This window comes from Schistocerca nitens, chromosome 2 (genome assembly GCF_023898315.1).
Source record: "Schistocerca nitens isolate TAMUIC-IGC-003100 chromosome 2, iqSchNite1.1, whole genome shotgun sequence".
In the NCBI taxonomy this organism is placed as follows: Eukaryota; Metazoa; Arthropoda; class Insecta; order Orthoptera; family Acrididae; genus Schistocerca; species Schistocerca nitens.
In genome coordinates, this window is record NC_064615.1 from 848,978,304 (window position 1) to 849,001,652 (window position 23,349).

Genomic DNA, 23,349 nt, shown 5'->3' on the forward strand with positions numbered 1-23,349 from the left:
TATTGACTAATAAATATAATTCTTGGCTTTCTATGAGATATTTACGTTGAATTTTCAAATTAACAAACACAGTCCTAATATTCACAAACATGGTTATCTGAACAAATGCGTTATTAACTGTTACTGAGAGGCAGGCAATAAACTCTTCCTCTCGAGACCTCCGCTACTCTTATTGCCTATTCAGTGGCGATAGTGATATCGTCCGCAGTGAAAATGTTTCCCACACTGTGAGAACAATTACCTCGACAATCAAATCTAACACTGTGAAATTGAAGCCCGTGGTCTCTTTCAAAAACACCAGCAGGAGAAAGTAGAAAGAAAATGGCAAAATATATTCAATAAAGTACTGACACATGAGATCATAAGACAGTAAAAATTAAGTGTCGTCAGTTCCCAAAAGATTCTACTATACTGTACGTAATGTCAGTTTACTGGAACTGCTACCACAGTTTATTGCTAGTAGAAATGATAAATGCACAATGCTTATTTGAACATTCATCTATTAATTTAAATACATTGGTATCTTATTCTCAAGATTTTTTTAATTTGTATTTTTAAGTATCCCCTTTTAATCATTTTTTAGTCGAACCTTGACAGTCTCACATGTCATATTAGTACTCCAGTACATCTTTTGTCGTGTTCTTTGGCCTCTGGCGTGTATCTGTGAGCTTTATTTTGTACTATATAGAATTTGTTGTGTGGTGCCAAACTGTGTCTGTACTCATTTTCACACTGCGGTGTCCCAAGGTACAAGGAAAAAAGGTACTTGCTCATTATGTAGTTGAGCAGCTTTGACTTGTTAATGCAGTATGTGAAATTTTATACATATTTTCAATTTAGACACATGGTCTTCCTGCTAAATACACTGTTGGCCATTAAAATTGCTACACCACGAAGATGACGTGCTACAGACGCGAAATTTAACCGTCAGGAAGAAGATGCGGTGATATGCAAATGACTAGCTTATCAGAGCATTCGCACAAGGTTGGCGCCGTTGGCGACACCTACAACGTGCTGATATGAGCAAAGTTTCCAACCGATTTCTCATACACAAACAGCAGTTGACTGGCGTTGCCTGGTGAAACGTTGTTGTGATGCCTCGTGTAAGGAGGGGAAATACGTACCATCACGTTTCCGACTTTGATAAGGGTCGGATTGTAGCCTATCGCGATTGCAGTTTATCGTATCGCGACATTGCTCCTCGCGTTGGTCGGGATCCAATGACTGTTAGCAGAATATCGAATCGGTGGGTTCAGGAGGGTAATACGGAACGCCGTGCTCGAACCCAACGGCCTCGTATCACTATCAGTCGAGATGACAGGCATCTTATCCGCATGGCTGTAACGGATCCTGCAGCCACGTCTCGATCCCTGAGTCAACAGATGGGGACGTTTGCAAGACAACAACCATCTGCACGAACAGTTCGACGACGTTTGCAGCAGCATGGACTATCAGCTCGGAGACCATGGCTGCGGTTACCCTTGACGATGCATCACAGACAGTAGCGCCTGCGCCGGCCGAAGTGGCCGCGCGGTTCTGGCGCTGCAGTCTGGAACCGCGAGACCGCTACGGTCGCAGGTTCGAATCCTGCCTCGGGCATGGATGTGTGTGATGTTCTTAGGTTAGTTAGGTTTAACTAGTTCTAAGTTCTAGGGGACTAATGACCTCAGCAGTTGAGTCCCATAGTGCTCAGAGCCACAGTAGCGCCTGCGATGGTGTACTCAACGACGAACCTGGGTGCACGAATGACAAAACGTCATTTTTTCGGATGAATCCAGGTTCTGTTCACAGCATCATGATGGTCGCATCCGTGTCTGGCGACATCGCGCTGAACCCACATTGGAAGCGTGTACTCGTCATCGCCATACTGGCGTATCACCCGGCGTGATGGTATGGGGTGCCATTGGTTACACGTCTCGGTCACCTCTCGTTCGCGTTGACGGCACTTTGAATAGTGGACGTTACATTTCAGATATGTTACGACCCGTGGCTCTAACCTTCATTCGATCCCTGCGAAACCCTACATTTCAGCAGGATAATGCACGACCGCATGTTGCAGGTCCTGTACGGGGGTTTCTGGATACAGAAAATGTTGGACTGCTGCCCTGGTCAGCACATTCTCCAGATCTCTCACCAATTGAAGACGTCTGGTCAATGATGGCCGAGCAACTGGCTCGTCACAATACGCCAGTCACTACTCTTGATGAACTGTGGTATCGTGTTGAAGCTGCATGGGCAGCTGTACCTCTACACGCCATCCAAGCTCTGTTTGACTCAATGCCCAGGCGTATCAAGGCCGTTATTACGGCTAGAGGTGGTTGTTCTGGGTACTGATGTCTCAGTATCTATGCACCCAAATTGCGTGAAAATGTAATCACATGTCATTTCTAGTATTTGTCCAATGAATACCCGTTTATCATCTGCATTTCTTCTTGGTGTAGCAATTTTAATGGCCAGTAATGTATTGAAATCACATTTCAGTGTATCTACAAATTCTTTGTACCATGATTTACACTTCATGGGATATGATAATGGCAACGGAGCACTCTGACAAAGCGACATTGCTTATCCATACAATGAAGACGTAGGCTTCAGGTGACGGCGTCAGTCACATTAACGTCCTTCCGGTTGTACTGCCACGTCATGTTACAAGATGCTTAACTTATTGAAATACTAAAATAAGCCTATGTTTCGGCCGAGTTGCAGTGGCCTTCTCAGGATAAATAGTGAAACATCGGTTTGTTTCAATAATGTAAGTATCTTATAAGGTGGTGGTACAGTAGGGCCAGAAGAATTTTAATTCGATTATTTAAGACTTACTTTTAGTTTGCAGGTTTTCTTGAACCAATATTTTTTGTTAATAGTTTGCCCAGAAGGTGGTAATACTTACGAAACTATCCCTTGAACGAATAAGATCGTACTTTAGCTTCTCGGAGACTGCGACTTCCTTTTTAAAGCTCTGACGTCATGTAGGGTACGGTTGGTAGCAATGCTGCCTTGGACCACAGCAGTAGCTGGGACGACAAGAATGGTTTTTGAAACGGTGCGGTGCCACTTTTCCACGTTTGGCGGAGGAAGGCCACCGTAGCGACGTTATTTAATGAAGTGGAAGCCATAAAAAGGGCATCGGCGCGGTGTAACGGGTCGGTATACGCAGAAAGGGAAAGAACGTGCGCGGGGCGGCGCTCCTTTGTGACGTCTGTGTGTGCCGGCGCCTTATTGCGTTACGGGGGTAAAGCCAGCCAGGCACCGGCAGCAGCAGCAGCGGCAGCGGCAGGCAGCCGCCACAGATGGGATGGGACGGGATGGGATGGGCCGCGCCGCGCCCGGCCGGGACGTTTTAAACGTATCAAAGCAGAGCCAGGCATAAAGTGTGCTCGCCGCCGCACCGCGCCCCACAGCCGAGCAACAAGTGGCTGTGTCGTGTGCCACGCGGACCCGGGCTCTGCAGCTGGCTACAGCACCGGTCCCCACCCTGGCAACGGACAAACCATCGCTCTCCAACTTCTTTATATAATTCACTTCTTTGCATAATTAACCTCATCTTCTACAAAAGTTCCGCATCTTAAAAAGTAAGCCTTATCGATAGTTTTTATCTTTCTCAAACAGTAAAACAGATACCCTCTATTTCCTTCCTTCTCTTTTCATTTTCAATCAGCCACACCGCTTTCTTTCCCCTCTCTTCACTATTTGGGTTGTGTAACATTCTTCTTGGGAACTAGAAATTTTTAGCCTAAATCACAAAATTCTAGAAATGGGACGAACACTTACAGGCTAGAATTATAATCACGAAGGCAGAAGAGGTAGAGGATGGGTACAGTTACAGGCTATTTCGCCAAATGCATGAGGGGAAGAAGAAGAAGAACATTCTTCTTTCTCTCTCGCTCCCACCCCTCCTCTCACATCCATTGTTGCCAGTGCCAATCGAATTTTTTTTGTGTGTCATCAGTTTTTTGTCTGGTTTCATGCAGTCCGCCATCAATTCGTCTCCTGTGCCAACGTCATCAAGAAGCATTTCCAACCTACGTCCTCAATTATTTGCTGGATGTATTCCAGTCTCTGCCTTCCTCTACAGTTTTTACTCTCTGCTGCTTATAAAATATAACAGACCTACTAAGGAGACTGTAGTGTTGGCAGAAGAGCCAACACCGTGTTTGGAATGGAGGCCGAAATGCACGCGTTTTAGCTCACGCAGGCTGGCATGAGGAGGGAAGAACTATACCGACGTGAGGTCTGGAACATGACGAGGAATTAGAATTCAGAAAGCGGACATAATTAATTTCATACTTAACATTAATCTATTAATGATGAACGTCGCTCTTGACGGTACATGAGTCACAATATTACCTGTTCGAGAAGACATAGTAACTGAATATGGCGCCTTGCTAGGTCGTAACAAATGACGTAGCTGAAGGATATGCTAAACTGTTGTCTCTGCAAATGAGAGCGTATGTAGGCAGTGAACCATCCTCTAGACTAGACCTGCCGTGTGGCGGCGCTGGGCCTGCAATTCCTGACAGTGGCGACACGCGGGTCCGACGTATACTAACGGACCGCGGCCGATTTAAAGGCTACCACGTAGCAAGGTTGGTGTCTGGCGGTGACACCACAGAGACTGCCTTCACTACGCTTGTCCGTCCTCTTTTAGAATACTGCTGCGGGGTGTGGGATTCTTACCGGATAGGACTGACGGAGTACTTCGAAAAAGTTCAAAGAAAGGGAGCACGTTTTGTATTGTCGCGAAATATGGGAGAGAGTGTCACGGAAATGATACAGGATTTGAGCTGGAAATCGTTAAAAGAGAGGCGTTTTTCGTTGCGACGGAATCTTCTCACGAAATTCCAATCACCAACTTTCTCCTCCGAATGCGAAAATATTTTGTTGACACCGACCTACATAGGGAGGAACGATCACCACGATAAAATAAGGGAAATCAGAGCTCGTACGGAAAGATATAGGTGTTCATTCTTTCCGCGTGCTATACGAGATTGGAATAATAGAGAACTGTGAAGGTTGTTCGATGAACCCTCTGCCAGGCACTTAAATGTGATTTGCAGAGTATCCATGTAGATGTAGATGTAGATGTAGATGCTTCCTCGAGTATCATGAAAGGCATGGATGTGTGTGATGTCCTTAGGTTAGTTAGGTTTAAGTAGTTCTAAGTTCTAGGGGACTGATGACCACAGATGTTAAGTCCCGTAGTGCTCAGAACCATTTGAACCATTTTTTTCTTACCCGTTCGTTCGGTACAAATGTTAATTGATTTTAAGCTAACTTTACCATGCGCTACAGTCTTGAAACTTTCAACAAAGCTCAGAAATGGATGACAATACAATATTAACTCACTTTCATGTCTGCTGTGTGGCGGAGGGGTTTTTTTCTTCTCTTTGTCTTTTCCTTTCGCTTGTGTCTTAGTCCTGCAGGTACGCAGGGTGGGCATTGCTACAATCGGATTTGGCATGATTAAAGTACAGGGGTGGCCGGATGCCCTTCCTACCGCCAGCCCATACCCCCCGAGATGGAATCAGTGTACAACAACTATCTGCGTCTAGTGTAACCATGAAATAGTGTGACGTGTTTCAAATGTTTGCAATTTTAGTTTAGGCCTATACCCATATTTCTGAGATTTTCAAACATTTAAATCTTTTTACGCTGCAGAACATTTTTGCACGTCAAAAAAGTCTATTAATATTTCCTTGATTTTTTTCGAAGTCTGGCCGGCCGAAGTGGCCGTGCAGTTAAAGGCGCTGCAGTCTGGAACCGCAAGACCGCTACGGTCGCAGGTTCGAATCCTGCCTCGGGCATGGATGTTTGTGATGTCCTTAGGTTAGTTAGGTTTAACTAGTTCTAAGTTCTAGGGGACTAATGACCTCAGCAGTTGAGTCCCATAATGCTCAGAGCCATTTTTCGAAGTCTTACCTCCATTACCAAGCGCAACGAACTGCCTCTCAGATGCCTTTACATTTCGTAAATCCAAAATAGTCGTCATCGAACAGATTTATAAATAAGTTAATATTTATATCTAAAAATTAAATAAAAACCAACTAAATACAAAAAATTAATTTTTTTCTTAAGAAAATAGACATTGCATGCTTCCGCACATTACTGATGTCAGCAAATTCGATGCATGACATGTTAACGCTGGTTGTGGCACTTACATTTTATTTATATGTCTGTGGTATCGTCGGGGTTTGTGGTTGATATTCTCCCGAAAGTACGATGGTATGCCTCCAGTCTCATAGATTCCACACACTAACTTGTTTTATCCATTAATTGCCTCTCCCCTCAATGATTTTAACTATTCCAAACGAATGTTACCTATCTCATCTGCCTTATTTGATCTCAAGTCTTCCTTCCAAGACGTACACTAAAAACTTATTATATCTAAAAAGATACACAAAAAGTTCATTTTCTTTTGGACTGTTGTTACGACGTTTCTCTGCCTACTGGATTCATTGAAACCTTTGTCGTTTGATTCACTTCCTGTTCAGCTGGTTCTCGTCAGCCCTGTCCACAGCCACATTGCCACCACGCTTCAGCAGTGTCCGTCTTTTATAGTCATACAGGAGCACACTCTTGAACGTCTTGATTTTTAATTTAACTATGGAGTTCTGGTACGACTGTGCAGCTTTGACGCACATGATGAAAGCCATTTCTGACACGAGAATGTCGCCAAAAGCTACTAGTATTAATGGTCTTTTTGTATTCAATCTTTATTTGTTAGGCCCATTTTGGGGATTAGTCACCGCCTCATCATCTGTCGCTAATCAGTAGGTACTAAAATAATTCACCTATATAATCCCATCCATGCTTTTTAAATTTTCTGTAGTGCACGATCCGTTTCATAACAGTTGTTTTCCTTAATTGAAAGCGCGTTCTGAAGTTGAGATTCTATTTCTATCCTGTATCTGTTCTCTTCCGCAATTCAGGTGCCTGAATAACAGAATATGTATACTTTCATTTACCACGTTAAATGTGCTTCTCATTTTTAAGCTTACTATCATAATACTGATATTAACTATCAATTTCTTAAGCTCAAAGTTCTTCAAATTTGTTGTTGAATAAAGCGAACAAGGTAAAAATACTTTTAAAATGCCATAACCGGTTTTAGACTCCCACGCTCATCTTCAGGTTGCTAACATTTCCGGTTCAATGATGTTTTGTCAGTAACATGTCGTCTGCACCCGCATTGCACGAGAATGTTTGAACATTTAGAGCCACTTTATATGCTGTTTCATTAATGAAAACGTGCAAATGTGCCTGCATTTCTTTAGATATAAGAAGAAGCAGCTGTATACACTTATATGCGTTACAGTGGACGGCGACTTGTTTTGTTACGGTGTTTATGGCTTTCTAGGTTCGATGTATAATCTGTTACATTGCAGACAGCACACATATTGTAAATAAATCATAGTGGCACATTTCATAATATTCTTAACGTCAATTTGAGCATCAAACATTAGCTTTTCACTGGATGTTTTTGTTAACAATTGGAAGATTAACCATCAAGCAAAGACAGAAAGGTATCGTTCATTTCCTATTGAGCACAGATGTAAACTAAAAATCTACATGTGCAGGCGTACTCTAACAGAGTGAACTTATTATTAAAGGACTATCTGACAAGTTGTTTTCAGCAAGTTTTGTTTCATAATTGTTGCAATTTTAGAAAGCGTATAATGCATATGCTTTTCACTTTTAGCTATTAAGACAATACCATGTGCACACCTTATGCGGTGAATGGGAATTTCGTCAACTTTAACTCTAAATGTTTCATCTCTGGAGGTTTTCGAAAAAAAAGTTAAATAAATATGGTGACAGTCTGCATACTTCACTTTCTATTGTCGTTGCTTTATATAGCTTCACTTCTGGATATCCGAACCAATTTTTTTTTAATTTGAATCGACCGTAGACTCATAAGAAGTAGAGTAAAAGCAGATACTAAACTGAAAAGAAACAAAGAAAGATAGTTATCAAATAGAAAGTTAGACATAGGGAGGTGCAACAAATAAAATTAAGCAACAAGAAAATGAAGCTTACGTGGGAATAGACGAAAGGGCTGGATTTTTAATTAAGGTACTGATTCAAGTAGCAAGATACGAAGAAAGAGAAATAAATCAAAAAGCTTCAGATGGACAAGGTAACTATTTAAGACAAAACGCGAGTTCCAAGGAGACGATGACATGAACATTGTAGAATATGCTGGATTAAAAAAATTTTTTTCGGAATTAACTCCGAGACGATACGAGAAGACTCAGTAAAAATGTGACATGAATCTGGACTGAAAAAGTAGGTGTTTGAAGGAAACAAACCAGAAACCTATGTGACCATGACACCACATATTATCTTTTATAATTTTAAATGATGTAGTAAAAGGGAGGTAACTAAACAAGCATTCAAAATTTATTTAAATGTTTCTACAGATCACATAATAAATCAATATTGCGGGTAGTTGTCAATGAATATAGGGAGCAGTTGTTAATGGTTGTAAGGTCACTCCGACATTAATGCCTGATGAGATGTATACAGCTATCAGTTGTACGGATATAATTACATTTGGATGGAAAGGTATACAAAATGAATACGAAAGATTGTTTATATAACGTCTACGGAGAAATAAAATGTCAAATAACTGCAACAATGCTGCAATTTTGTGCTTTACAGGATACGGGACAGAGAAGACACAAAAAGTAAAGATCTATCACCCTCTTCTCTAGGATTCGCAATTCTGAGATATTTTTTGACTCAGTTTCATCAAAATACGTACTACCGACGTTTGAGAAACAAGTCACTGTAAGAGATCGGAACTGGAGACTGCATATCATTAAATCCATTCTCAAAATCCTAGAGGAGGAGTGTAGAACCGAAAACTATGAAAACGAAAAATACATGCGTATTAATGAAACATACCATTTGCGTTTTTCAGATGACATTGCACTATCTCTCCCTAGTGCAGATGAAGTACAACAATATATTAAAGAACATACTGGAACAATTTTAAAGTAGACCTAAACAACATTCATAATGAGATGGGACTAATATGGAATCGTCACATCGTAAGGAAAGTGGTACAAACCAGGAATGAAGTCATAAAACCAGGTGATAATTTTTCTTCCATTTAGGACCATTGGAACAACAAATGGATGAACAGGAAAATAAATAAAATAACAGTAGAAATACTTTGGAGTGCCTTTGGGATACTAAATAGAGTTTTGAAAACAAAGATTCGAATGTGTGTGTGAAAGTTTATGATTAGTTTGTGTTACAGTGCTTTCCCATTACTTTTCCTATCAGTTATGATTTTATTTAATGTTTTATTTTTTGTTGGGTGATGTTTACTGAAGCTTTCTTGGTGCATTTGGGGAATCTTCACAATTTATATAAAAGAACGTAGCACTTCGTGTAATAACTGCTAAGTTATTTTATACAAATGACGAATGCTGTATTATTATACACATGGGACATATAAACATGGTTAACACGAGGGCAGGGTCCTCCTAAAAGAAACTGTATGTACTGACCCACTTCATAAAAAAAATTATCAGCTGAAAATAGCATATTAGTTCGAAATCGCGATCTTGGTGAATAAACACATTTAATAGAAGTCAGGCGGTAAGTTTGTGCTTTCTAAAATATTGTGGGACTGTGGACACAAGTAAGCGGAAAGTAATCGAATTCCTTTGTAGAACAGAGACACTTGTCGGGGAGAAACGAGTTTTATTTGCTGTTCAGAGCTGCAGGGTCGTTATAAGAACACAGGCCAATAATTATTTGCACTAAATAAAATGTAATATAATTGTGTACAAAGGTAGAATAATTACCATTGTCATGACGGTGATAGAGTGAATTATCCATCTTAGTCACTAATGTTGATGGATTCTTTATTACTTGATGACTAGTTTTGAACCTAAGTTTACTATCAAATCATCCTAAAATAACAAAAAACAAATAGCAAGAACTTTGATCATTACAAAACATTGATACTGTACAAACATAACTGATGAGAAATGGTACATACCAATAAACTATGCAGTAAGATGACAGCCACATGACTGTTCATTGTAGTAAAACAGTGCAGGACTAAACTTCATTCAACTGACTGAGACACTGAAGCATGGAAGGTATTAGGAAGTGACGGATAGGGGGGGGGGGGGGGAGGGGCTTATCGGAACTGCGCCATCTAGCAGCAACTTTGTTTTGCATATATTTTTCTCTTTCTTCAGTTTTTTATAAAGTGATTAACCGCAAATGCGGTAAAAACATTAAAAGTACATACTTCAAATATAATAAACATCCTTGCAAGAAGATATTTAAGTTAAAATGAGTAATGTAAGCAGAAAGGCAACTGTATGTCGTCATACCAGCGCCATACTCGGCAAATCGATTGAACAGGTTTTGAACCCGCGACGACGCTAGAAATTCGAAAACAGATTTTCAAAACATCAACAAATAAATCCACAGACAAATTTTTACAGACGGTTTAGTACGATAGAGAAAGATAAGGAACTTCAACATTGATAAAAACCGTACATTCAGATATAAAACGATTACATGAAGTCAGAATAAAATAGTCGTAAAACCACACAGTCAAGTATAAACCATTAAATAAGGCGGAAATAAAAGCCAACTAAGTACAACATGGTAAGACAAGTAAATTCAGCATGAATAAAAACACGTAGTCTGATGTAAAACCATTACATGGAATCATACCTAAATTAGGGGTGCATCTGCCTTTGAATCCATGGTAACAAAGTCCTCTACTCACAACAAAGAGTATATATTCATAAACTTTGCAAATACGTTGCACACTCGGGTGCTTCACTTAGGTGAATGAAGTTCAGCCCTGCACTGCTTTACAAGATGTGTTTAAGTAGAATGAACAGTCATGTGCTGTCATCGTATTGCATAGTTTATTGGTATGTACCAATCGTCATCATTTATCTTTGTAATGTGGCACTTTTTTGAAATGTACAAGGTACTTACTACTTGGTTTCTATTTTTTAGGATGATCTGATAATAAGCTGAGACTCGAAACTAGTCATGGAATAATAAAGAAAATTAATAATGCAACTTCTACAGAGTTCTGCAGCTTATTGCATAAAGGAGCAAAGTATACATTTACTGACGTCAAATCACCCAGAATGCTGAAAATTAGTAAATAAAATATTTCTTTCACTTTTTAGTTCTATATACATTAACTAATAATCCTTGAATTGTCAGCTGCAAGCTGATGTCTCAAGTTTGAGGAGTTAACAAGACGTAACCTAACCTTACGCAACGCAAATCGTCTGCATTGTTGACTGCGGATTCTGTATTATCCTCTCGTGATAGCTGTATGCTTTATTTTGTTTAAAATTGCTTTTTAATTTGACTAGCAGTGAAATTAATTGAGAGAATTAGCCATTTTAAGATAAAACTTTGGACGTATTGCAGTGTGGCGGTGGCGTTTAAATTCTTCGATAAAATCAGTGGTAATATTTATAAAGTTACTGCCACTGCAACGCAAAAAATGAAATCATTATTCCTGATCGTGATCTCATTTAGATGACCCGTCTGATGACGAGTAAAAATATGAAAATTAACTCTCCAAGACACACGTACAGTTTACATTAATATGAAAAGAGGACAACTTTACCAAAAGATTCAGGCTCGATTTTAATACTACACTGCTTTGCTATAGACGGACCAACACTCGATCGCTGCATCATCAGATAAATCAACAAACAAATTGTTATTAACACCTTAATGCACTGCAAATCATTTTTAAATCAAAGCAGATCGTGAAAGCAACCGACTACTGCTAATAAGGAAAGCAAATTTACGAACATTGAATTATTATTAATGTTAAGAATATCGTACAATGAAACTTACAACACGGCGCCAGCATGCGAAGACAAACTTACATGGTTGCTCTATGACCTCTCGATGAAAAAAGACAATGTAAAGTCGGCATCACAACCATTTAATATGATCTGATTACAGCGAGTAAGGTACAATGGAACTCCATAGATAATGTTGTCTCAGATTAGATACACATCAGTCATCAACGTTGTTAACTGCTCCACTATATATTATCGCTGTAGTTGTTAGTTATGCTAAATAATCAGATACGTAAGTAATTAGGATTCTATAATTCTGAGTTTCTTTCCCTCTCTAGTAAGTAAAATATCATAAGAAGGCTTGGATCGATTATTTCAGGCAGTGTAGATAGATAATTATTGATTATACATGACAGGATAAAAAGGTGTGCTTGATTGGAATGCGCTTTAATTTGTCACAGTTAATAACACTACACCTCCTTCACCTAAAGTATAAGAATTTCCATCTCACTTGTCAGTTCTTAAACGCACCACAGTTCGAAACACGGTATGCTCTTTGGTGGTCTTATTTTCGGCCTGGAAAGGAACAGCACGCAAATTAAAAAGAGCGTCGCTTGCCTGTTGTCAGAATCGATCCACAGGCTCTAACGTTATTAAGACTGACATAGAAACAACAAACAACAATGAAAAATTGATTTCTGTCAGCTTATAACATGCCTGTTGGCGGGGAAACATAAAAGCACGACAGCCGAGTCTTTTATTAAGCGCTTAAAACCGCACGCCTTCGTTCGATGTCCACAGTTCTCACATGAAAATTCATGAAACTCCGGCAGGACAGTTGTATTATATAAACATTTAGTTCTGTAGGCCTGTGGAGTACAGCTGCGGTTCAATAAGAGAGACTAGTGCAGGTTAGATAATATTTTCAAATAAACGTCCTTGAAAAACGGACAGTTATTTAAGTGTCAATTGCGGGAAGAAAATAGAAATAGGTCATCGACAGAACAGGACTCACTTTTTCAGACAGAAAAACTGAACTGGAGGTGTTCCTATACCGTTCCATGGAAAAAGCTAGATTATCGTTAATGTGTGCTTACTTTATGTTTTTCGTGGACATTTGTAACGAAAACAGGTAAGACATGACAGTTCAATTCACAGTTATCATTCAAGGAACCCATCAGCGAATACATTACTGTGATTAACGTCTTCCATTCTACAGCTCGTCAAAACAAAGTGATTATTTGGCGTTTAGGATCATATTATTTTTTGGAAGGAAGCAGTGAAGTTATTGGTTCACTCAGGCGAAATAAAAAAAAGTTGTATGTGTACTTCTCACTGCTACAAATTAACTATGAATAAAGTCTCTATCGCATTACACGTCTAATTCTACGAAGGTACAGAGAGGGACGTAATAGGTCGAGTATATTCATCTTTTTACTGTTGTGATTTCCTATTTCGTTAAGCGATGAACTTCGAATATACTGTCGTCCCTATTCCCACCCAAACATTGCACTGACATTTCCTTATAATAATAATTATTCTTATACTATGTTTTAATCAAAACTGCACGCATAAAATAATTTTGCAGGTTATGTAGTTGTTATTCGGAGTACGTAGGAACTTTCTTGCTTTTACTGGCTTGCTTGTTTTTGTATGCTTATGCTTATGCACATGATTTCTGAATGATAATTAGTCATTTATCTTCTTGAAAACAGACACCACTTCCACTACTGGGTTGTCCATAACTTGGTGCATTAGTAATTCTTCTTAGAGCCCTGAAATCATTGAAATGAGTTAACAGTCAATAAAAAAATGAATGAACAAAAACCTTTCGCGAAAACATATATAAGAATTTGTTACCGACAACTTGCATCGCATTTCATCAGTAACAGGCCCTCCTCGTCCTTCTGATTGAGTCACTTCATACTAAAACCGTAGTCGGAAGCCGTCGTTACATTCTGTGGCCAACTTAACAAGGCACACGCGTTCTGGTGCGCACGGAGTTTCCTGCTTCAGAATTATCAATATTGAGAAGGCTGGCAAAGTACTAGAAATGTGATGAAAGGGTGATTGATGCTTATCGCCATATAAATCGGCAATAGAACCAACTTCCAAGGTTTAAGTTTCTATTGACGTCCCAGTGGTTACATACATGACTGTGAGATATGAGACTGCCATTTATTGTCGAGTAACTGTACCTGCAGTCACAGTTACACCTTATTCAGCTGCGGAACATTACGATGTCACTCTCTCTCTCTCTCTCTTTCTCTCTATAATTTTTTACAAAATTTCTTTTTAAAATTCAGTCTTGATCGCACCACATCACAGCAGCTGCTGAGAAGAGTGCTTCACCTACCATCTTCGAAGGATGCCATGGGTCTGATGATGGTCATGTGATATGACCGAAACCGGTCACCTATGTTCTTGTAGCATACGTGGTGCGATCAAGACTGAATTATATATATATATATATATATATATATATATATATATATATATATATATATATATATACTCCTGGAAATGGAAAAAAGAACACATTGACACCGGTGTGTCAGACCCACCATACTTGCTCCGGGCACTGCGAGAGGTCTGTACAAGCAATGATCACACGCACGGCACAGCGGACACACCAGGACCCGCGGTGTTGGCCGTCGAATGGCGCTAGCTGCGCAGCATTTGTGCACCGCCGCCGTCAGTGTCAGCCAGTTTGCCGTGGCATACGGAGCTCCATCGCAGTCTTTAACACTGGTAGCATGCCGCGACAGCGTGGACGTGAACCGTATGTGCAGTTGATGGACTTTGAGCGGGGGCGTATAGTGGGAATGCGGGAGGCCAGGTGGACGTACCGCCGAATTGCTCAACACGTGGGGCGTGAGGTCTCCACAGTACACCGATGTTGTCGCCAGTGGTCGGCGGAAGGTGCACGTGCCCGTCGACCTGGGACCGGACCGCAGCGACGCACGGATGCACGCCAAGACCGTAGGATCCTACGCAGTGCCGTAGGGGACCGCTCCGCCACTTCCCAGCAAATTAGGGACACTGTTGCTCCTGGGGTATCGGCGAGGACCATTCGCAACCGTCTCCATGAAGCTGGGCTACGGTCCCGCACACCGTTAGGCCGTCTTCCGCTCACGCCCCAACATCGTGCAGCCCGCCTCCAATGGTGTCGCGACAGGCGTGAATGGAGGGACGAATGGAGACGTGTCGTCTTCAGCGATGAGAGTCGCTTCTGCCTTGGTGCCAATGATGGTCGTATGCGTGTTTGGCGCCGTGCAGGTGAGCGCCACAATCAGGACTGCATACGACCGAGGCACACAGGGCCAACACCCGGCATCATGGTATGGGGAGCGATCTCCTACACTGGCCGTACACCACTGGTGATCGTCGAGGGGACACTGAATAGTGCACGGTACATCCAAACCGTCATCGAACCCATCGTTCTACCATTCCTAGACCAGCAAGGGAACTTGCTGTTCCAACAGGACAATGCACGTCCGCATGTATCCCGTGCCACCCAACGTGCTCTAGAAGGTGTAAGTCAACTACCCTGGCCAGCAAGATCTCCGGATCTGTCCCCCATTGAGCATGTTTGGGACTGGATGAAGCGTCGTCTCACGCGGTCTGCACGTCCAGCACGAACGCTGGTCCAACTGAGGCTCCAGGTGGAAATGGCATGGCAAGCCGTTCCACAGGACTACATCCAGCATCTCTACGATCGTCTCCATGGGAGAATAGCAGCCTGCATTGCTGTGAGAGGTGGATATACACTGTACTAGTGCCGACATTGTACATGCTCTGTTGCCTGTGTCTATGTGCCTGTGGTTCTGTCAGTGTGATCATGTGATGTATCTGACCCCTGGAATGTGTCAATAAAGTTTCCCCTTCCTGGGACAATGAATTCACGGTGTTCTTATTTCAATTTCCAGGAGTGTATATATATATATTCTCTCTTGTACCAGTCCCTTCATCTCAGAGTAGCTTCAATAGGTGAATAAAAGGGTAAATTATCTGAAGATGATGGAGCTCTCGAAATCGGTCGTAGATGTCGAAGTTTTTTGCGGTTGGTATTTACTACAGTAGAACGTGTACCACATGTGCAATACACAGCAGATGGCCTGGAGCAGTCGGTGAATAGTGGTCCACACCAGCAACAGTGCTGTAATTGGACGAATCTATGAGGTTCGTTTGAGCTAAGTCCGAAAGATGGCTGCTGTATCGTGCTGCGGTCGTATTGCGCCGTCCGATAGACGCTCCTCACAGGGTACGACTTCGCTGTATACACCGTTTCCATACATGCCTGTTTCGCGGGATGTCACAATGCGTCATTCTGGTCCTTCTGAACTGGCTCAGATACTTATATTACGATCTTGAACCTCACTACCACTTTTCTATTTCGATTGACGTAACACTGACCCTATCGTAGGATAAGCCCTAGCAACGCTTCCTCAGAATCAGCCATTCACTGCAGGTTCATTCATTTACATCAACATGAATCCTCTGCAATTCGTAATTAAGTGCCTGGCAGAGGGTTCATCCAACCACTTGCACACCATTTCCCTACTGTCCCATTCTGGAACGGCGAGCTCAGATTTCTCGTATTTTGTTTTGGTGATCATTTATTCTCACGCAGGTGGCGTTTGGAATAAATTATAATTCTGTATCCCTGAAAATCTTCCCCCATGAACCATGGACCTTGCCGTTGGTGGGGAGGCTTGCGTGCTTCAGCGATACAGATGGCCGTACCGTAGGTGCAACCACACTGGAGGGGTATCTGTTGAGAGGCCAGACAAACATGTGGTTCCTGAAGAGGGGCAGCAGCCTTTTCAGTAGTTGCAGGGGCAACAGTCTGGATGATTGACTGATTTGGCCTTGTAACATTAACCAAAACGGCCTTGCTGTGCTGGTACTGCGAACGGCTGAAAGCAAGGGGAAACTACAGCCGTAATTGTTCCCGAGGACATGCAGCTTTACTGTATGATTAAATGATGATGGCGTCCTCTTGGGTAAAATATTCCGGAGGTAAAATAGTCCCCCATTCGGATCTCCGGGCGGGGACTACTCAAGAGGACGTCGTTATCAGGAGGAAGAAAACTGGCATTCTACGGATCGGAGCGTGGAATGTCAGATCCCTTAATCGGGCAGGTAGGTTAGAAAATTTAAAAAGGGAAATGGATAGGTTAAAGTTAGATATAGTGGGAATTAGTGAAGTTCGGTGGCAGGAGGAACAAGACTTTTGGTCAGGTGATTGCAGGGTTATAAATACAAAATCAAATAGGGGTAATGCAGGAGTAGGTATAATAATGAATAAAAAAATAGGAGTGCGGGTTAGCTACTACAAACAGCATAGTGAACGCATTATTGTGGCCAAGATAGACACAAAGCCCATGCCTACTACAGTAGTACAAGTTTATATGCCAACTAGCTCTGCAGATGATGAAGAAATTGATGAAATGTATGACGAGATAAAAGAAATTATTCAGGTAGTGAAGGGAGACGAAAATTTAATATTCATGGGTGACTGGAATTCGTCAGTAGGAAAAGGGAGAGAAGGAAACATAGTAGGAGAATATGGATTGGGGGGAAGAAATGAAAGAGGAAGCCGCCTTGTAGAATTTTGCACAGAGCATAGCTTAATCATAGCTAACACTTGGTTCAAGAATCATAAAAGAAGGTTGTATACCTGGAAGAATCCTGGGGATACTAATAGGTATCAGATAGATTATATAATGGTAAGACAGAGATGTAGGAACCAGGTTTTAAATTGTAAGACATTTCCAGGGGCAGATGTGGATTCTGACCACAATCTATTGGTTATGAACTGCAGATTGAAACTGAAGAAACTGCAAAAAGGTGGGAATTTAAGGAGATGGGACCTGGATAAACTGAAAGAACCAGAGGTTGTAGAGAGTTTGAGGGAGAGCATAAGGGAACAATTGACAGGAATGGGGGAAAGAAATACAGTAGAAGAAGAATGGGTAGCTCTGAGGGATGAAGTAGTGAAGGCAGCAGAGGATCAAGTAGGTAAAAAGACGAGGGCTAATAGAAATCCTTGGGTAACAGAAGAAATATTGAATTTAATTGATGAAAGGAGAAAATATAAAAATGCAGTAAATGAAGCAGGCAAAAGGGAATACAAACGTCTCAAAAATGAGATCGACAGAAAGTGCAAAATGGCTAAGCAGGGATGGCTAGAGGACAAATGTAAGGATGTAGAGGCTTGTCTCACTAGGGGTGAGATAGATACTGCCTACAGGAAAATTAAAGAGACCTTTGGAGAGAAGAGAACCACTTGTATGAATATCAAGAGCTCAGATGGCAACCCAGTTCTAAGCAAAGAAGGGAAGGCAGAAAGGTGGAAGGAGTATATAGAGGGTTTATACAAGGGCGATGTACTTGAGGACAATATTATGGAAATGGAAGAGGATGTAGATGAAGATGAAATGGGAGATAAGATACTGCGTGAAGAGTTTGACAGAGCACTGAAAGACCTGAGTCGAAACAAGGCCCCGGGAGTAGACAACATTCCATTAGAACTACTGATGGCCTTGGGAGAGCCAGTCATGACAAAACTGTACCATCTGGTGAGCAAGATGTATGAGACAGGCGAAATACCCACAGACTTCAAGAAGAATATAATAATTCCAATACCAAAGAAATCAGGTGTTGACAGATGTGAAAATTACCGAACTATCAGTTTAATAAGTCACAGCTGCAAAATACTAACGCGAATTCTTTACAGACGAATGGAAAAACTGGTAGAAGCGGACCTCGGGGAAGATCAGTTTGGATTTCGTAGAAATGTTGGAACACGTGAGGCAATACTAACCTTACGACTTATCTTAGAAGAAAGATTAAGAAAAGGCAAACCTACGTTTCTAGCATTTGTAGACTTAGAGAAATCTTTTGACAACGTTAACTGGAATACTCTCTTTCAAATTCTGAAGGTGGCAGGGGTAAAATACAGGGAGCGAAAGGCTATTTACAATTTGTACAGAAACCAGATGGCAGTTATAAGAGTCGAGGGGCATGAAAGGGAAGCAGTGGTTGGGAAAGGAGTGAGACAGGGTTGTAGCCTCTCCCCGATGTTATTCAATCTGTATATTGAGCAAGCAGTAAAGGAAACAAAAGAAAAATTCGGAGTAGGTATTAAAATTCATGGAGAAGAAGTAAAAACTTTGAGGTTTGCCGATGACATTGTAATTCTGTCAGAGACAGCAAAGGACTTGGAAGAGCAGTTGAACGGAATGGACAGTGTCTTGAAAGGAGGATATAAGATGAACATCAACAAAAGCAAAACGAGGATAATGGAATGTAGTCAAATTAAATCGGGTGATGCTGAGGGGATTAGATTAGGAAATGAGACACTGAAAGTAGTAAAGGAGTTTTGCTATTTAGGGAGTAAAATAACTGATGACGGTCGAAGTAGAGAGGATATAAAATGTAGACTGGCAATGGCAAGGAAAGCGTTTCTGAAGAAGAGAAATTTGTTAACATCGAGTATAGATTTAAGTGTCAGGAAGTCGTTTCTGAAAGTATTTGTATGGAGTGTAGCCATGTATGGAAGTGAAACATGGACGATAACCAGTTTGGACAAGAAGAGAATAGAAGCTTTCGAAATGTGGTGCTACAGAAGAATGCTGAAGATGAGGTGGGTAGATCACGTAACTAATGAGGAGGTATTGAATAGGATTGGGGAGAAGAGAAGTTTGTGGCACAACTTGACTAGAAGAAGGGATCGGTTGGTAGGACATGTTCTGAGGCATCAAGGGATCACAAATTTAGCATTGGAGGGCAGCGTGGAGGGTAAAAATCGTAGAGGGAGACCAAGAGATCAATACACTAAGCAGATTCAGAAGGATGTGGGTTGCAGTAGGTACTGGGAGATGAAGAAGCTTGCTCAGGATAGAGTAGCATGGAGAGCTGCATCAAACCAGTCTCAGGACTGAAGACCACAACAACAACAATCCCTGAGAATGTGGTTCTCAAGCCGCGAATATACTAGTTGCATCAGAACTAAAGATTTATCATACAGCTGGTGCGGTCTCATTCACATGGCTCAGTTCTACAGTTGTGGATGCCCGCAGTACAAATTTTGCTGCATTCCAGAAGAGGACAGACAGGCGTACTGTAGGCAGTAACTTTAGTAGACATGTTACATCTTCTGTTTCGCCAATAAAGCGCAGTCTTTGGTTCACCTTCCACACAATTTTTTCTACACGATCGCTCCAATTTAAATTACTCGTAATTTGTAATACATAAGCGTTTGAATTCGCTGCCTTTAGATTTATGTGATTTATCGTGTAACCGAAATTTAGCGAATTCCTTCTATTACTCATGTGGATCATTTCATACTTTTCGTCATTTAGAGTCAACTGCCACTTTTCGCGCCATGGAGATATCCTTTATAAATCATTTTGCAGTTGGTTTTGACCATCGGTGACTTTACAAGACACTAAGTGACAACACTGGAACAGCAGAGGGCCTATAATTCATTGGTGAACGGCAGATATTGCTTATCTTTTATTAGATGGATGTTCGTCAACTACAGGGGACAGCCAAAATAATGTGAATCTGTACTTACTTGGGAATGGTTTATTAATAAGGGGTTGTCCCCACATTTGCCTGTAATACAGCAGCTGCGATTGTTCTTGGAATGTTGGCATATAATGATTGTATAATCTCCAGTGGGATGTTATGCCACTCTTCGGTCAGAACCTCTTCTAACTCCTGTAGTGACGAGTGAAGCGGGAATCTGCTCCGGAGTCTGCGCTCCAATAGCACCCACAAGGGTTCCGTAATTTTCAAGTCCGGGGACTGTGATGGCCAGGGAAGACGCTGCATTTCAGTTGCATGATCCTCATACCACGATTGTTCTGTCCTAGCTGTGTGAATGGGTGCATTATCGTCCTGAAATATGGCATCATTGTTGGGGAACCACATTTTGATCAAGGGGTGTACCTGGTCACCTAAAACGTTCACATAATCGTTGGCTGTAACATGGTCTTTGAGAGTAATGATGGGATCAGCAGAATACCTTGATATGGCGGCCCACACCATCACACTTCCAACTCCATGCTTAACCGTTGGGATCAAGCAATCAAAACTGTAGGCTTTTTTTGGAGTTCTCCAGACGTAATCCCGTATCGAGATTGGAAATAACGAAAACGTTGACTCGTCGGACCATACGACGTGTTTCCACTGATCAGCCGTCAGGATTTATCCTCCTGGTGTCATGTTTTACGCTTCTTTGCGTTGGTTGTCCTCACTAATGGTTTCGGTAAAGCAGGTCGTCCATGAGTATTCGATTTATGGAGTTATCGGCAGACAGTGTCGATAGAAACTAACTCTCTAAGACGGCTATTGAGCTCTGCAGCCACTTTAGCAGCCGTAGTTTTATGTTATTTTGACACACTTCATGCTAGCGCACGACGATCTTTGTCATTTAGTTTTGATTTGCGCCCACTAGTACGTTTACACAATTCCATGTTCTGTTTAGGCTGTCATGACTGCTGAAAGAGTTGCTCTTGAAACATTCAATAAATTGGCTGTCTTGGTTACTGATGCTCCAGCGAACCGACCGCTACAATCTGCCCTCTTTGGAACTCTGTTAGGTCTTTCATTGCACGTCGACCTCGGCCTCTGAATGAAAATACGAAGTTTGCACTACTCGTAAACAACTTACACCGATGCCTAGTCCGTATTGAACACGCACAGTTCAACGCTCCACATGATATACCTGCTCTGTTGACCGCCAAACTCAACCACCCCATTACTACCGCTGTTCACATTATTTTGGTTCAAATGGCTCTGGGCACTATGGGACTTAACATCAGAGGTCATCAGTCCCCTAGAACTTAGAACTACTTAAACCTAACTAACCTAAGGACATCACACACATCCATGCCCGAGGCAGGATTCGAACCTGCGACCGTAGCAGAAGCGCGGTTCCGGACTGAAGCGCCTAGAACCGCTCGGCCACACTGGCCGGCTAGGCTGTCATGACTTTTGAAACAGCTGCTCTTGAAACATTCAATACATTGACTGTCTTGGTTACTGATGCTGCAACGAACCGGCCCTTGCAATCCGCCCTCTTTGGAACTCTGTTAGGTCTTTCATTGCACGTCGACTTCGGCCTCTGAATGCAGATACGAAGTTTGCACTACTAGTAAACAACTTGAACTGGTGCCTAGTCTGTACTGAACACGCACAGTCCAACGTGACAAGTGATTTATCTGCTTTGTTGACGGTCAAACATAACCACCCCATAACTACCGCTGGTCAAATTATTTTTCATCTCCCTTGTACTACGAACTGCGACCTTTGTTGACTGATAAGCTGCTCCTCCGAGAGTTGCGTTGTGACGGAGACTCTTTCTGCACGTAGCAATTTTCGGAAACTCCAGGCAGATAGTGCAACTCAGTCGGATCCGAGAGCTCTCTGGGAGTTTGGCGGCCGCGGCGCAGCCTTGGTCGCCGGGCGAGAGTTTTTCCCATGCGCGGCAGCCCGTGTAGCACCTGCTGCAAGGATCCAGCCCGGGTCTTGCCTGACCGCGCCAGTCGCCGACATCTCCGAGGCGAGGCCGGCACCTGCGGTGCGCTGCGAGAGCGTACCGTGTAGCTGCACGGCCGGCGCTCGTGGTGTAGGCGCTGGGCAGCGCCGCCTAGGTGTGGCGCGCCACGCGTGACCCGACCAGCCGCTACGCCCCATCACGAGCGGCGCGCACTGCCCGCGGCGGGGGCGATCCGGCCGACGCGGACACACACAGCACAACACGCGGCCGCAGCCATTGTCCGCCCTGCTCTCCTCCTCCTGCCCCTCCTCCACACTTCACCTTCCACGGCCGCTCAATCCTCTTCCGTGTGTAGGACGAATGCCTAACGGCTGTTATGTATATCCCATCCTAGAGCTCATATTTTTAGTAAAGCAACACTTTTCCTTAGCTGTAACCTGCCCTCTGAGAATTAAAACTGGACCTAAGAATGACGTAGCTTAACTTCTATCGAATGGAATTTTAACAGTTGCATACCAATGGGTGGGGTCAGTAACTGACCCCAACGAAGTTTTTAGGCTAAAACTCCCGTCGTGTTCAGTAGTTAAATAAATACATGACATTTATCGTAATTATAATTGCTACAATCGACAATAAGAACAGCTTTTGATTTACACTCATTGTTGAGTTATAGCGATTGTTATAACTGAAGGTGTAGCAGGTCAACAATCACCACTCGCAGTCAACCGGTAAACGGTGTGGTGAGTGTAAGGTAATATCTTTGTGGCATTTGACAGAATGTACAAGAAGATGAAATTGACACATGACGAAATTAGAAATTTGCTTGAGAGTTCAGACAATGAATTTAGTGGTGAACTATCCAAAAGCTCAAGGAGTTCTGGAAGAAAGAAGTACCTGAAAGATCTTGCTCGAGAACTTTGTGACCTCAACATGAAAAGACGCGCTGAAAATGCTGTAGGCCTACACTCAAAAAACACTACAGCATTATCAACTTTTGGGTATGAGTGTAATCAAAATCAA

The 23,349-nt window shown here is 42.2% G+C and overlaps 1 protein-coding gene across 1 annotated transcript in view; it reads left to right on the top strand.

The window, feature by feature from the left end:
- The window catches only part of LOC126235386 (protein jim lovell-like), an 844,450-nt gene that overhangs the window by 139,176 nt on the left and 681,925 nt on the right, over positions 1-23,349 (top strand). The gene's annotated exons all lie outside the window — the stretch shown is intronic.